Here is a 17,541-nt window from a genome sequence, read left to right as displayed (position 1 = left end):
CTGTTTCTGTCTTTAAACACCAAACACATTGTTTTCTAAAAGCGAACAGACTCCTAACAAAGGCGTCATGTTTTCTACATGCGAAATTACACATGACAAACCGGTCGCGTGTTTACAGACCATACACACTGCTTTCTATAAGTGAAGATACTCAAGACAAACACATCGAGTGTTTACAGACCATACACACTGCTTTCTATAAGTGAAGATACTCAAGACAAACGCATCACGTTTTCTCTAAGTGAAAGTAACCTTACACAGGACAATCCCGTCGCGTGTTTACAAGCCATACACATTGCTTTCTTTGCGTGAACGGACAAAAGTTTCACAATGACGTTTTACCTACTTTTAAGTTGCCCTGAGGTCTTACTTAAAAAAATAACGGTACTTACAATGTCTTTATTTGCAGCTTTGCCTCGTTCAGTCTGGTGGATTTCCATTGAAAACAAAATAAATCCATTGCTCTCCTGTCAGGCTGGGATCAGTGTTCTGTGCTGCTCTGTGCAGCCAACAACAGAACACTTAGCATGCTTTGCTTACTTTTGCCATGGTGTCAGAACTAATTCACATATGTTGCTTGCGAAAACAAAAATGGCGGCAGCGCCATCGGTGGACACGTTCAGAAAAGGGGGCGGTAATATTATAATAAGAACGACTACCTACGTCAGAAAGCAAGCGAAATCTGAACGGCTCGTTTTCTCACAGGCTTGCAGAGATAGGCTCACGTAAACAAAGTTACTGGATTGTCATTTTTCACGTTTTTTTTCACAAGTTGGTAGATGCACCAGACACCCGATTATAGCAAAGTCCGATTTTCAGGAAGTGTCCCCTTTAAATTATTTCCGTGCGCTCAATTACACTCTGAACTGGCTCTGTCCGTGTTTGTCTGTATCTAATAGCCAGTGGTGGTCGGGCGGTGAAGCGATGCTGCCGGCAACACGAGAAGCAATGTGCTGTTGAGAGATGCGGGCTGGCTTTATTTTATGCCCATTGTACTAAAGTGATAATCTCCGAATTTGGCACATCAAGAATGTATTTTTACACTGCATACGAAAGCAGCACGCTCGCGTTGCTCTCACCCAGCACATGCACAAAGAGCATCTACGGCACCATGCCAAAGTCCATTTAATGAAAGTCATAACACTCGGCGGCCTTTTGGACAGCTATTTATGTCATAGCAAGAGCGCCTCCAGGCAGGTATTTAGCATTGCATTTCTTCCAATTCATTGCAATCGCAGTGGCGCACCTTGTTAGTATATTATCTTTGGCCTTTCCCATTGAACGCTAGTGTTTGCAGTGTTACGCGCACTGCACGTTTACTTCCATTACTGCAATCGCAAGTTTTGCATTATGTTATTTTACCCTGATGTGCAAAACCTCTTCATGAAGCTTATTTTACTGGCATGTTGATGAACAGTAAACCAAAAACTGCTGTGAGCCAGGAATTTGTACAAGTTGATTTTTGCTTAAAGATAATAAAATAAGTCAAGTTAGATAAAGAGAATTTCAGTAAAATATATTTTTTTCTTAACTTTTTACTGTTCCTGTCACATAAGCATAGATCAATGAAAAAAACACTTTAATGTGTCAAGCCATCAGAAACAAACCGAACCGAAAACCGTGGGTGAAAAACCGAGGTTCGTATTGAACAGTGGGTGAGCTGTATTGTTGCATCCCTAGTAGGTGGGAGAGATCATTCTGTTTGTTAAGTATGAAGGGATGCTTACACAAGCACAGCTGATTTACCTAACTAAGGTTGAATGACGGGACATGGAGTGTTACTGAGAACATTACTCTTTATCATTGTTCAGAAAAACAAAGTTCTTCAGCTCATGAACGTCACATTTAAGGGGACTGTCACTGTAATCGATGTCTTGAAACAGCTTTGCCAGTCAGGTGTAACGTGTACTACAATCCAGGTCTAGCCAATTTATGTTTATGTAAAATTTTGATGTTCTAAATAATCTATTATATTTTAGCATATTTCAATTATATTATAATTGTCAATAATGTGTTTAATAAGAAAATAAATCAATTTCAAATACTGACAAAATTAATATTAATATAATTTAAATCCTACCAAGTACCAACCCGTCCATGAAGACTAAAATGCACAACCTCATGATTCATTCTGCTTGTACAAATGTAAGCCTTTAATTAAAATAAAACCGTTGACATAGACAACCGTGGCAGCACAACAAGTTTCCACCAAACCACCCATTTTCATACAAAGTTCTTTTTGTAGGATTTAAAACCAATTTTCAATGTTTGCTGTTTGTTTGCCATAGAGGAACAACCTTCATAATGAGTCACTGGAATACTGTGTTTTTGGAGACAAGATGGTTACGACCCAAGACACCAGGGACCATATCTGATTAACATTTAATTACTCCGCAGATTCCCTAAATAATGCATAAGCGGTCAGACTTAACCAACATGCTGCACTTTTATACTTGTAAACTCAGAACGAGTAATTTTAAGTGCAGACATTAAAGCCAAAATAATATTTGGGCTGCAAAAAGTGGGATAACATTTTAATGCAGTGTGTTTTAAACATGGGCTGTCAATGAGCAGACTAAACAGTTGCAAACTATGTCACAAATAAAGACTAAATGGGCAAACAGAATAAGGATTGTGACAGTGTGCATGAACTGATTCCAATGAGCAAGTGTGCTGTTACATAACAAAGCTGTTAAATAAGAAACACCATATGCCACACCTACTTACACGGTTTTGTAGGTCTGTTACCAAACGTAAAATCGTAAGTAGCTTTTTATGCTCTGTATCGTAATAGCTTGTTCTTTATGTTCTTCACTCACAAATTTAGTATAGTAACATGTATGTAATATATTTCACTGTTCTGTGATGAAGGTTTGCTTACACTTTTAAATGATCATTATAAACTTTTTTCACAATAAATCTCCTAAACATTAAGAATGTCATGTGACTAGATCAGTCTGAACTTAATGCTAACTTGGAATAACTTGACACTGGAATGCTAAAATGTCTTTTTTACCCAAATACGAACTTCCTTCCTGTTATTGTTCATTTTCCAAAGTATCTATCAGCCCCAGTCGGTGCTGTTAGGACCGGTGAGGGGAAGCTCAGTTTGATTACTTCCGCACTCCAGGAATGTTTCACTCTCACTTTCTTACTACCAACTGGATAAAGTCGCTGGCTCTCTGTGGCATTTCACCTATTCATGAAAATGAACATACGGTCACCTCCACAAATGAAGGGAAAAGGTGAAGAAAAAGCTGAAAAAAAAAGAGCTTGCAAAAATGTAGAGGTGTTACTATAAGCATCTCTTATCCATGACAGCAAATGCCTTATATTTACAAGATTATTCAGGGCTCTAGACTGCGACTAAATGGTTACATTTTGCGACTATTTTTACTGCCAGTGCGACAAATTTTTCTTAATGGTCGCACTGGTGCGACTGCCAAACTGATCAATATATAATTTTTGCGTATTATAAATTTAATGCGCAGAAATGTTATATTGCGCAAGCGGTGCATTCAGTCACTCATTTTCATCTCCCCTCCTTCAACCATTCATTTATCTATCAGTGCCCCCGCCCCCAAAGATGTAATTTGCGGGTAAGAGGCAAAGGACCGAAAGAGCAGACGAGTGAAGCGCTCAATCTTGCAACTGAAATAAATATGCAGAATACAAGAATTTCCCCGGCAAAGGTACAAAACAGCAAAGATAACGAAATGTGTTGCGAGTATTGTATGTAGGGCTGAAACGATTCCTCGAGTAACTCGAATACAAAAAAATCATTGAGGCAAATTTTGTTGCCTCGAAGCTTTGTTTAGTCCATTTAACTACAGTACACACGGAGCACTGCATTTCCCCAAAGACCATTATTACTAACGCACAGCCCGCTAAACTCTATTCATGTTACAGGGCTCTCAAGTCTCACGCATTCACCGTGAGACACTAGGGATGGGCGATACCACATTTTTTTTATTCGATACCGATACTTTTTCTTGAAATGTTACCGATACTGATGTTTTTTAAAAATAAAAATCTAATTACAATTAAAAAACAAATTACATACTTGTACTGGCTACTAATAACAAATTTATTAAAAAAGCAATTTAAACAAATAAATAAAATGTTTAAACAACCTTCTTACAAAAATATTGATTAAATAACAAAAATCTTAATACAATTAACAAAATTACAAACAACATAAACTGTGCATACTTTCACTTGTGTTTCACTTCAATTGCCGATTAAGAATTCCTAATCTTTAAAATGTAGATTGGAGTTTAAGAAAAGCAACATGTCAACATCTCTGTTTGATGCGGAAGTGTGCAATGCATGCATGTTGTGTATGTGTACGTGCCTGAATATCACGTGACCACGTCGCTCGCGCTGCACAGCCGGAGACCGATCCGTGTGTGACGTCAAACTGCCGCGAGAGCTACTTTCATAACTTAGCGTCACTGATCGGCATGCGCAGAGCTAACAACATTTAGTTATGCTTAAACTATTAATGTAATTAACAAGATAATCGATACTTTTCAGAAAATATTGATACCTAAATAGCAGCTTTTGAGTATCGATGTATCGATACTGCAGCGTCGATGTGCACATCCCTAAGACACACGCATTTTAGTCTGTTCACACGCTCACACCTATTTCTCATGCTCATTTACTTAGTTTTAATCTATTTTGCAAGTGAAACTTGTTTTCCGGCTGCATTGAGTCTATCAAACAAACTAGATGCGGATGTGGACGCCGAATCCTGTTATTTACACATGTCATCTGGCTGTTCTGCGTGAATGAACTGCACAGTTTAACGTGCTACACGCGTGATGCTCATGAATTTGTCTGCGTCTGCGCTGAATGAGGACACGAACTTCACCTCCAGAGTTGCTCTGAGAGTTTATTTCTCGAACATGTTATTGTTTGAGTGAAGAAACAGAAATACTAAAAAATAAGCGTCTTCCAACAACCTGCCAAAATCAAAGTCATAGGCTATATATTACTATTTAATAGTAAAAAAAAGAAACTACAACTAATTTATATAAACTAAATGCATCATGCATGAGCTGAAGTTAGTTGCTTACCTTTGAAATTATTCTTTCTATTTTTATTCATGTTTCTTATTTATATATTTGTATTGTATTGCATTTTGAATTTAATATGGCAATGGAATGTACTAAATGGGTTTAGTTTTCACAGATATTAATGTATGCAATTTCAGCAATAAAAACTTTAATTGTTCTAAAAAGGAAACAAATTAGTTGTTTTACTCATTTTAAGAGACCTGTCTTATTTTCTCCTGTATATTTACTATTGCTTTTTAATTAAAAAAAAGTACTTATTATCTGAATACCCGATTAATCGATGGAAAAATCGGTAGAATACTCGATTAGTAAAAGAATCGATAGCTGCAGCCCTAATTGTATGCATGTGAAGCTAATGCAGGAAACATGCGTTTAAACTTTAAGCACTAAACTTTTGTATAAAGTAGGGATGTCAATTTAGACAAAGTCCCATAATCGATCTTCATTTAAATTAACGATCAATTAATCGATTACTCGTAAACATCTACCTCTGCAGTGGCATAAAGGCATCAGGGCGCGCAAATGCTATGCAAAACGCCAGCTTCCTCACCTGAATATAAAAGGTTCCTAAGTTTAAATAAAAGCCTAGTAGCATTGTTAAAATTAATCGGTGTGATTGGTAATATAATCATATATAAAATTATGTATTTAATAATTAACATATGGACCAATATACAACGTGTCGCCGCCTCAGATGTGCACTCTGGCAATTGCATATAAGCGATTCATATCATTGCATGCGTCTGCGTGAGAAAATAGGTTGATTGTGCATGGACACTAGGGATGGGCATTTTTCAATAATTTCACATTTTAATATTTGAGCTCATAAAAACGAATATTCGTTTATTTAAATTAAGTTTAAAAAGACACAATGTTATGTTTTTACTTAGTCACAATTTCACATCAAACTTATAATTATAATTAAATATTCATAAAACACTAATATTATATCCAGTTGATATAATATTGAAAAGATTAGCAACGTTGGAAAAAAATAGAAAAATACATTAAAAAAACTGCATTTAAACCTGCGCGAAATCATACAAAAACAAGACACACAAAACAAAACGCAACGTATATTGACAGTCTGTGATATATGGTTATCTTGATTATTTTGTTTAACATGTTCTTGATAAGAAAAACAAGCATATAGCCTATACGTCTATTTTACTCTGGTGAAAGTCTGTTCAACAAGCCGACGGTTAACAAGCCGACAGCGGAGAAAAAGCGCGTCTCTAACTCCCAGAAACAAAATCTAGATCTGACAAGAATATCTGGCTTTATTGTTTATAATGGTGATTATAAATAAAGTAAACAGGCTTGATACCTCCATGCCGACTGTTAATTGATCCTAAAAACAAAGACGGAGCCATTGTGTTGTCCTGTTTATACGTGACCGTCATGTGAGGAAGAATTACTAATCCTGCATATAAATATTGTTTTCGTTGTCGTTTTATGGTCAGTGTCTGTCTTGTTTAGCTTTGTATTGCATTTGCATCAATAAATAAAATCAACTAAGGTAGTCTAACTAAGGAATTACAGCGCGTTTTAAAACAAAACAAAAAAAAACATCTGTGCCAATTTATTTACAGGTGACGACTAGGGCTGCAACGACGCGTCGACGTCGTCGATTACGTCGACTACTAAAATACGTGCGTGAAATGCGTCGACGCGTCGTATTATTTACGTTTATCTGCTGTAATAGCAGTTTCTGTTCCCGGGTGTGTGTAAGTTAATCAGCAGAACAAGAGAAAATATAATACACCCGCCGACTAGACATGTGCCCGGTTAACCGCGGTTACCACTAAATCATGCTGAAACCGAGTTTGCTGCGATAACGCAAAATATCGATTATTTTATTGATGCATCGCTTGTCTGTGAAGCACGGCTCTGGGATCAGTAGGAAATGCTGCTCGATCTAAAAGCAGTGCGAGTTTAAGTCGCTTATAACGTGCATTTAAAAAAGCAACACCCGTCAAACATGATCATTATAAATATACTTTATTATCATGAAAATACCTGAGGAGGCTTGAGGATCAGTGATGAAAACATGTCCTTAGGCATTTCCTAGAACTACTTGTGATATGGTCTTCTTCTGCAGTGCGTATTTGGAGTTTCTGCACGAGAGCACCCTCTGGCTTTCGGATGCAGCAGCATTTTACCGTACTGCACTCACAAATTGGGCATAAATCACGTGATATATATTTTCGGTTAACCGGGCATATGTCTACCACCGACAAACAGCGATCGAGAGCCTCGGACGCAGTAAGTTAGTGAATGGACAGAGGAATTCCCCTTAATGTTACCCCCGGAATGCGATCATCACAGCATGGACACGCAATCACAAACGGACGGAGAGGGGCACGTAGATATAGACTTTCATAATAAATTACTTTATTTTAACACTACGCTTTACATCAATGATTTACATTAACGCTATAGTACTAGTGTAAGTTAGTGTATGTGAACCTTTGCAGATTGTGACCCTGCTTAAATTACTCTTAAGGATTAACTATCATGAAACCACCAATGCACTTTTTATGTCATTCGATAGCTTTATGCGAGGAATAAACCAATATAGCATAATTAAGAAACTCTGACCTCCGCTGGTGCTGTCTGTCAATCTCCAGTCAGCATGCGTGTGTACGGTGACAGTCAGGACGCTATTCTTTCCAAGATGTTCCAATGTTTTCATTATTCTTCATAATGACAAGATGATAGTCTATGGTAGGGCTGTCACGATTATTAAATAATCGTCTCATCGCGATTGTTTCACCTCATCGCGATGATTTCGGATCATCGCAATTATCGCACATCTCTATAGAAGACACTAGGGGGAGCTGTAGTGCATCTGCATATTACATATTTTAGTGTATATATTGTAACTAAAGCATGGTAATACTTGTCAAATGTACCACCACAACACAATCACTTAATAAAAGACTAAAACATATACAAATTACCTGCAGTACAATTTAATATTATTTAAGCAAATCTCAGTGTGAAAACCAGTCTACCAAAACTTCATTAACACACAAGTAAAATTTTCCTGTAGTCTTGCAAGTGAGAAAAAAACAGACTAGAAGCTTTTCTGTGACTGATAGTATTTTAATGGTGGCTTCAATTCACACCTGATCAATTTACTTAATTTACATGTATTTGGTGGTTGTATTATTGACAGCTAAAAGCCTAAACCTTAAATATATGATGACCCAATTTTTTCCGATGTATTTCCAAGAAAAAAACATAGCTTGTATTCAGAACAATATGGTCGTTTCAATCGCTGAATCAAAAATGTATGAGAATTAAATGTCAAAGCTCAAAAACAGACAATTAATCGTCATAATCGCCAAAGCCCCAAAACAGACAATTAATCGCCATAATCGCAATGATTTATTAGACAATTAATCGTCAGTCAAATTTCATAATCGTGACAGCCCTAGTCTATGGTTTTGTTTAAAATGTATTTTGCTAGAGACTGTGAGTTAACGTTACTCGTTGAGTATAGCTTAGCTTATTAGAAGCACTGGAAGCGGTCTGAATATTTTGTGTCTTCATACGAAATAACTCTTTTTAAACCTCTGATTTAACTGTAAACTGTTGGATTGATGCAACACACTATGTGTTAAATAGTGGTGCAACGGATCATCATTGATCCATGATCCGTTCGGATCAATATCTTCGGTTCGGCACACACGTGATCCGCGGATTGATTTATGGAAAAAAAAGTTTTGCGCATGTTCAGTCCACACACAGCGTGGTCATGGCGAGCGGAGGAACGGAGGAGCTTGAACGCCCCGCGTCATTTAAATCCCCTGTATGGGAGCATTTTGGCTTCCCTGTCAAATATAATGATGAAGGAAAGAGGTTAGTGGATAAAACCGTGACGGTGTGTAGGCACTGTGGCACAAGAAAGACATATGACAGTGGAAACACATCAAGCATGGCCACGCATTTGAAGCGACCCCGGTGTTTCACTGACAGGAGTGAAAACGAAGGCTGCTCAACAACCGCTTATCACCGCGGCATTTAAGCAGCCCCTTGTTGCACAATCAGACCAGGCTAAAGCCATCACAAACGCTATCGGTGTGTTTATAGGTGCCGACATGAGGCCATATTCGGTTGTGCAAAACGAGGGCTTTAAACACATGCTGAAAGTGCTTGAGCCACGTTACGACATCCCGTCGCGCACCCACTTCAGCGAAAAGATTGCGAAGTTGATTTTATATATTTTAATTTAATAATTTAAGAGTTAATAAACAAAAAGACAAAACTTATGTTTATTTGTATTGTCTTTTTTTTTTTTGCTGATCCGAAAAATGATCCGATCCGTGACTCTGATCCGAGGAACGATCCGAACCGTGAGTTTTTTGATCCGTTGCACCCCTAGTGTTAAACATGTAACATATCATCTCTTCTTGTTGTGTTATAACTATTATTTACTTTGGGGAGCAAAATGATCCCCGGGACTTCAGAAATAGTAGGTGCTTTAAGCGCATCATTGTGCGTCCGGGATACGCATAACTGTAAATAACGAAGTGAATGCAATGCATTAAGCGCATCATTCTGAGTTCAGGGTGCGCGGGCTCGCTTTAACGCCACTCTGCATTAGAGTCTTTTATACGGTGATAGTTTTGTACAATAAACCGAGACAGATAGTAGTATTTTCACTTTTACTCCATTACATAATGAGACTGAAAATAGAGTCGGATATTGCTTGGAGGAAAAAAATACAGACCACATATCATGCTCTAGTATTTCATAAACACATTTTTAAGCGACCTACAGATGAGGGAAACAATGGAAGCAATTGGAACAACATAAAGACAACAAAAAGCATAAGTGCAATAAAAAAACTGGTCTCATATAGCCTACCACAGTATACAGAGCCAAGTTTATTTTACCTTTAATAACAGTACTTAAGTACATAAAAAATCAGTCTTTTTTTTACTTTTAAAATTAAAACTACTTAATTAAAAGAAGATAGTGATTTTAATGTAAACACAGATTAAAATGTTAAAACAACAATATTTATAAGATGTAGTGGAGTAAAAAGTATGATTTGCTTTATAATGTAAGAAAATACTAGAACTTATTGTTTATTTGAAAAGTTTGCCATTAGGTAATCCAAAAAATCTTTATTAAATAAAAAAATAATCGTTAGATTAGTCAACAGTTAAAATAATCGTTAGTTGCAGCCCTACGACCCTATTTGAAGTTCTTTGGAGGAAAATACAGGCTTTAGGTATGGAAAAGGGTACCAGTCATATGCTAAGGCCAAACGTGAAGTTGCAGTGAAATTGACATTTTAATGTTTCAAGTTGTTGAAATCAGCATTAGTTAGCCTAATATATTTCTAACGAACGAACGACCGCTCCAAAAAAGTTATGGACAACACTACTTATATTAAACGAAGAAATGAAACTTTAATTAACAAAAGCTCTCCTTCACCTTGACCTATCAATCATCAATGGATGCAAGAGTTCGTGAGGCTCACGTCTGTCAGCGCGAGCTGCAGCCGTGAGCCTCATGAACCTCCATTGTCCAAATTAACTTTCTTTTATTTCTATAAAAATGTAAAACGAAGGTGTCGGTAGCCAAGTAATGTAATAAGTGGACAGCCATTGTGGTTTTCCATGATTCTGCTGTAGGTGTTTTGTGTATGAGCCACACACACGTGAATGACCTTGAGCTCGATCGACCTTAAGTTATTTCGAGTAAACTGTTATCGACAATTAATCGATCATCGATTAATCATTAACATCCCTAGTATAAAGCTCTCTAACAATACTGCAAAACATACAAAACGTTATACATCACGCTAAATACTATTTATTTGTAAGTCGCTATTAATAGAAGCCAAACGTGTATCAATGCAGCTTTCATGAAGAATAATCACTAAAAGCCTTCAGGTCTCGCGGGTTGTTTGAGATATGCACGCGCCCAGAGAGTCAGAGCACAAAATACTAAACGGAGTTCTCTTTCACGCCTTCTTACTCTGAAACGGACATATAAACACAAAATAACGTAAAAATTCCCATATTAACAAGAAACCTTGTAAAGGTATTCAGTTTCGTGACCAAAACAGTTGGGAAACAAAACATGTGTGTTCCAGTATATTGCGCAAGCTCTTAAAAGGTGGGGTAACCGATTTCCGAATTACGCTTTAGACAACTGAGTCGGGCCGAGTACCAAAACAACCTCGTAGCCAATCAGCAGTAAGGTGCACAGTGCACAGGACGGATATTAGCCGAGCCGAGCGCTGACGAAAGCGAAAGATGGGGATAGGGGTGTGTCTGTTTTGGTGATTTGAACATCTACAACGGCTAAGAGAAATCGGACACCCCGCCTTTAAAGGGGCAGCAGCATAATAAAGATCTCAGTTTATAATGTTCATCAAACAACAAAGGACGGGCCCAAAAACACTCACTGATATTAAAGGAATTGTGTTCTCTTATGTCGTCTTTACACAGCAAAGGCGGCACAGAAACCGAATCTGAAGCGGCTTAAAACCACGAAAATGAGTGGTTTTAAAGCGGCATAAATGCATTTACACAGGAATTAAAATAATGCGAAATAATGCTGAACATAACCACAAAAACACAGAGCGTTAATGCAGCTCTAAAGCGGCATAAATGCATTTACACAGGAATTAAAATAATGCGAAATAATGCTGAACATAACCACAAAAACACAGAGCGTTAATGCAGCTCTAAAGCGGCATAAATGCATTTACACAGGAATTAAAATAATGCGAAATAATGCTGAACATAACCACAAAAGCACAGTTCTAACAATATGCTGATGAAATAATATCTTAAATTAAACAATATAAACTCAATATATATATATATATATATACTGACACTAATAATAACAACAATGCATACTTTAGGATAAAAGCAATAATAGGCTATAAATGCAACATTTTAAATGATTTTCCTAGCTAACAAACTCTCTCGGGCACCTCACCGCATATTGAAAGACGCCAAAAGTTGTTTTAAAGAGCCACAAATTCACTGTCGACCAGGTAAATGAACAGTTCCGATGTTACAGCAAATGTTACCAGATCGTTTTCGTGTATGAAATACTGTCCTCAATAGGGATGTAACGATTCACCGTGAGCCGGTTGAAAATCGGTTATAATGAGTGACGATTCAATTCGTTTGAGGCTTGAACTGAATCGCAATACATTCTTTGAACAGCAGGGGCCGCTATTTTCACTGCAAACCTAAACGTGGATGCTGATATTTATTAAAAGCAAAAAAATCCAAGAAAAGCACAGACAGTATTAGTTTGTTTATATTAAAGAGACTTTTTCTATTATTAATTTGTTATAAAATCGCAGTTTACTTTTGTTATTTGAAATAAAACATTATTTTATTATGCAAAGAAACGTAAAGCATTTAAGAAATAATGCAAGGGAAGTTGTTCATTTCTAATTTGTTTCAACTCATTTTTTAAAAATAAATTGTGAGTAAATCTTGAATAAATCGCATCGTGAGATCAGAATCGTGAATCGCATCGCATCGTGAGCTGAGTGAATCGTTACATCCCTAGTCCTCAATGAGATGCGTCTGGAAATATAACGACAAAATCCTGCATTTCAATCCTAGCCCGACAAGACCCAAATAATTTACGCTCCTAGCGCCAGGCATCTGTGCACAAGCGCTACTGTCCTCACTTTACAATCTGGACCGAAGCACACTTACATTATTATGATGCGAGTGTTTTGAGGTAAACGGTAAGAAAAGCACACACTCTCACAACACAATGTTAAGTTTGTGATTTATTAAGTGTTCGACTTCATGCGTGTGTTGCGGAGACCCATCTGCTTAAGTAACACGAGAGCTTTTCAAATAACTCTGCGACACTGCATAATGTCCGACAAACCTAATATTTGAAGCAGTTTGAGACGCACAGTAAAACATGTCTGCATGTGATCGTGTCACACGTACCGGAAGTTTTTTTCCACGAAGGAGAGGAGCTTAAGGAGGAATTTAAACAATGTCATGAGTTCAAATAAAAAAATCTGCATGCCGGGCCTGAGTCACAAACAATCATACTCCAAACATTTTTCTAAATTAACTCTAAAAAGAAACTAAACGAAATAAATGTAATTTGCCATTAAAAACTAATCTAAACTATTTTAATGGCTGAAAACGGTCTCAAAATTTACATCCTGCATTCAAACTGTGCCACAGCCTGCCTGAGTAAACAAAAATACTCCCAACATTTTTCCTCATTAAATCAATTTATGAGGAAATGAAACGAAAAATTTGTTTGAATTATTTAAAAAACCTGTGTTGTTATTATTAGCCTAAAACAAATGTGGCTGTGTGTTTTTGGCTTCATCTTAACTCTCTCACTTTCTGCTGACATGACAATGACGTAGTTTAGAGCGGCTTTAATGCGCCTTCATTTACACTAAACCTGAGCTGCATCAGAGTCGCTTTGATACTAGGGTCTGAGGAGGGTCAGAGGCGGCATATTTTAGATCGGCTTTCGTGCGGCATTGCGTCTTTACACAGAAATTTAATCCGCCACAGAGACGCCTTAACTCGCCTGTGTAAAGACGCCTCTATAGGAGTTGTTCACAACAAATAAAGGAAGAAAGTAGCTTTAAGAAAGATGTGCTTTAAATATGGTGATGTGTTGAAAGAGAGTTTACATATACAATAAAAATAATACAATCATAAACAATGATTTGTATTAATTTATAATTGATTTATTAATGTATTAAATACATTTTAATTAAGTTTTAGTGATTATTTTTTCTTATCTCACCCCATAACTCCGGTGCTATCAAATTAAGGGCTGGTGCCACCAACTGAATAACTTGGTAGCACCAGTGCCACCTCTCTCAAGTGTTAGTCTAGAGCCCTGTATTATTACTTTCATCTCCTCTTAAAGAAAGAAAAGGAAAACAACACAAGGACTAACCTCAGTTCTTCTGTCAGTGAGGTGAGGTGCCACATTTATAAGAAACAACATTACAAGCAACTCAGATGTCTGGATAATAGCCGACAGGTTGTACAGTATTGGTTGCTGAAAAAGCGGGATTCTGACAGTCTGTCGCTGGGTTAGCTGGATTTCAAGAGCTTTCTCTGCAGCGTTTCCTATTTTCCCAAATGTAAAAATAAGTCAAGCTGGCTCACTCACACATTAGAAAGTTAATGGTAACTTCTGCATTATGGGAATAGTTTGATTCATTCTGACATTGCAAGTTTCCAGCCGAAATGACTCTCTCCTCCCACCCCACCGCAATATTAATATTGTGAAATGACAATGTTTTAGAAAACACAGTGTGAATAACTGGGTTCTTTACATATTTGTTGTGTCAAATCACTATTCCTATCCTGGACAATTCACAACTGTATGACGTCAGTATTTCCAAATAAGAGAACACTTAATAACTTTCTTATTAACAGTCAATATTTCATTAAACATGCTAGACAAACTAGTAATGCACATCAGAAATATAATAAAACATAAAAGAACATAAATATAACAAAATATATATTATATTATTATATAAAATATTATTATATAAATTACATTGTTAACTGTTTGCTGATGAAAATTATTGTAAAGTGTTAAAGTGTATGAAGTGACAAAAACAAGTTCCAGTGCACATCACTTTAACACATTTCATGACAAAAAATTACAGACTATTAGGAGACTGCACTCACAGATAGATACCTGAGGGTTATTTTGCAGTGTCTACAGACAGACGTTTGCTAACTAACATTAGCTGGTCAACTAACCCGCTACATGTCTGCGTATTGCACGGCATGTGTTTACTAACCTGATTACCAGCTATTTTAAAACGCTTTATAAACAGACTGGGTATAATCTTGTCGCTTGAAAAGTGAAGATAAAACACTTTAGTCTGAATTAACCCATGGAAGACACACATAAACACCAACAGTTTAACAGCTCGCGTGATAATTCCATCCATCAGTCTTGGCTGTTTTTGAGCTAAAGTGCGACATGCTGAACTCGTAGGTTTCATGTAGTAAACATCACATCTGTTATAAGAGACATTTCATGGCTGATCTCTCACTCACCGCTGGATTCCCCATCGTCACGCACGATTCCGCCATGAAACTCCACAAGCTAAATTCAACATACTTCTAGTCATAAGAACAAACGATAACGTCTCTGACAGCTGCAGAATACCTCCAGGCACGACTAGGCCATTTTCCAGTCTTCCACAGAAGTCGGGGAAGAAGTAGTTGCTCGACAGCTTTCGTATATCCCTCCCCCAAAGGTTTAATGGAGAAGGTTACTACGAACTGCAGCGAGGGTGCGACATTTTGGCTCAAGCTACGCCGAAGCGCCGTGACATAACATTCCCTTGCAAGCGACGCACGGTTGAGCCAAAATGGCGTCTGTTTCGTAACCTTGTGTGGTCAGCGCGTTTCTGGATCGAGACTAAAAATGCGGGGCGGCGCTCCAACACACGTGACGTCATTTCAATGCCACGATCCGTCATCTTTTAGGACCACACGCAGACGTTTATTTCTTTAATAAATGTTTATGTTAACCAAGCTATACGCTCTTTATGGAGATTTTAATGCAGTGTATTAAAATAATAGTAAAAAGTATAGTAAACTGAAAGTACTTATTACCAGCCGAGTCGTAATGTGATGCTAATAAAAACAAATCTTCTAAATTTGAAAGCAATATAAACAGAAAACAATGTTGTATTTTATAAGTAATATAGAGAAAAAAATCCTCTGAGGATGTACGAATACTACTGTGGGGTGGATGCCTCGTCTCATGAATATTAATTAGGTTAAGGGATTGGCTCTGGATTGGACACTCCAGGAAGATACCAAGAAACGTCACCGTAAAATGATTAATATTTATGAGCCTTTCTATTTGTTAGCCTCACCAGTCTCTGTTTAAAGTGCGACACCAAGTGGTCAACAGGAACAGAAAAATTGATGCTCGGTAATTTGAGGCTCGTTTTTACATTAAAATGTTTAAACAAATGTCTTTTTAGAGTAGCCTATACATTGTTATATCTCGATATGTTACTGTTATATGCAGTAAATCTGCACATAGCTACTGCAACACCTTAAATTCTAATTTAGGTATAAACATGATGGGTCTGCTGAACAGTAATGCAATAAACGTACATTAAGAGCAAATGAGCCTTACATATACATCTAATTGGTATTTAAATGCAGTAAAGGAACAAAGGCAATTAAGAGCCAAATGTGTTTTTTTCTGTAATAGCTGAATAAAAATTCCTATTCCTGTGAATAAGGAAGTACATCTTTGTAGGATAATTTGACCAGGGATGCTGAAGGCACATTCACAGACATTAAAAACATGATCCTAATGATGGCACCATACACAACCAAGAATTCAGCTTTATTTGATCTAGATTGTCCTGATTTAAATGGGGCAGACTAGATTCGAAACACCTTTAGGATATGTTAGTAAGCTTCAGATGGAACAAAAATGTAAACTACGAAATAGAAAAAAGAGCTTTTACAAACAGTTAAACATACAGACAGAGGTACCGAAGCAGTGTTACTGCAAGGGTACAGTATAAAACCACTAGAGACAAGGCAGCATAAGGTTGTCATACCATTTTGACATTTTTTTCTCATAGATGTTGGCTGTCACTGTCCAGATGTTTTCTCTTGTGATTTTGCCTGGGCTGGATGTACCCTGTAATTCATGGCTTTTTGTGGTCTGAAAGTTCTTTGAATGTGGCATTTCTCTCATGATCTATTTGATAAATGTGACCCTTTTAAGTCCTATTTAAAAGCTTTTATGTTTAAAATAGCAAATTCCTAAACCTTTTAATATAAAAGATTGCAAAAAGCAAAATTCTCAAAAATCAGAATACTCATTTTCTGTTTAAAAGTATAACATAAAACAATTATTAAGGCCTGGCCTATACTTTAGAAACAGATGCTTGAAGGAAATGTTTTACCATAAATACCACATGTAATGAAAACACAACTCACGCAATAATTACATAAAAAATATGCTTAAATATTTATATATGTACATATTACAAACTGCTACAAATTATACATTTTACAAAACTGCTGTAACATTAAAGGAAAAATAAGAAAAGCATACTGAAACGAATTTTTTTGTAGATTAAATATTTCTAAAATGTTACATTGTGTACTTGTGTGTTAATGTATCAATGTTTCAATGCACAACACATTGCAATCTTAAATTGTCATGGTCCGATGCATTAGAATTGTATACAAAATATATCATTTACACAAATCCTCTAGATTTATATACGTTGGAGTGTGTAGATCAAGTGACTAGCATGTGCACTACAATGTGCATTTGGACATAATTGTGTCACATATTTTGGCCTACATTTCATTATTTCCCATAGCCTATACATGTGTCACTATATATATATATATATATATATATATATATATATAATTGAATAATCATAAACAGACTGTAA

The 17,541-nt window shown here is 36.7% G+C and overlaps 1 protein-coding gene across 2 annotated transcripts in view; it reads right to left on the bottom strand.

The window, feature by feature from the left end:
* The window catches only part of zfyve9a (zinc finger, FYVE domain containing 9a), a 36,685-nt gene extending 21,226 nt beyond the window's left edge, over window positions 1-15,459 (bottom strand). For both annotated transcript variants that reach the window (XM_057334646.1, XM_057334647.1), the window contains exon 1: window positions 15,152-15,459. The gene's annotated coding sequence lies outside the window, so the exon portion shown is untranslated. The remainder of the gene's footprint in view (window positions 1-15,151) is intronic.
* Between the last annotated feature and the right edge of the window lie 2,082 nt (window positions 15,460-17,541).

The sequence above is a fragment of the Triplophysa rosa genome, linkage group LG5, assembly GCF_024868665.1.
Source record: "Triplophysa rosa linkage group LG5, Trosa_1v2, whole genome shotgun sequence".
NCBI classification, from domain to species: domain Eukaryota; kingdom Metazoa; phylum Chordata; class Actinopteri; order Cypriniformes; family Nemacheilidae; genus Triplophysa; species Triplophysa rosa.
The sequence above is the reverse complement of the archived record's forward strand: the minus strand, read 5'-3'. Positions and strand labels throughout refer to the sequence as shown.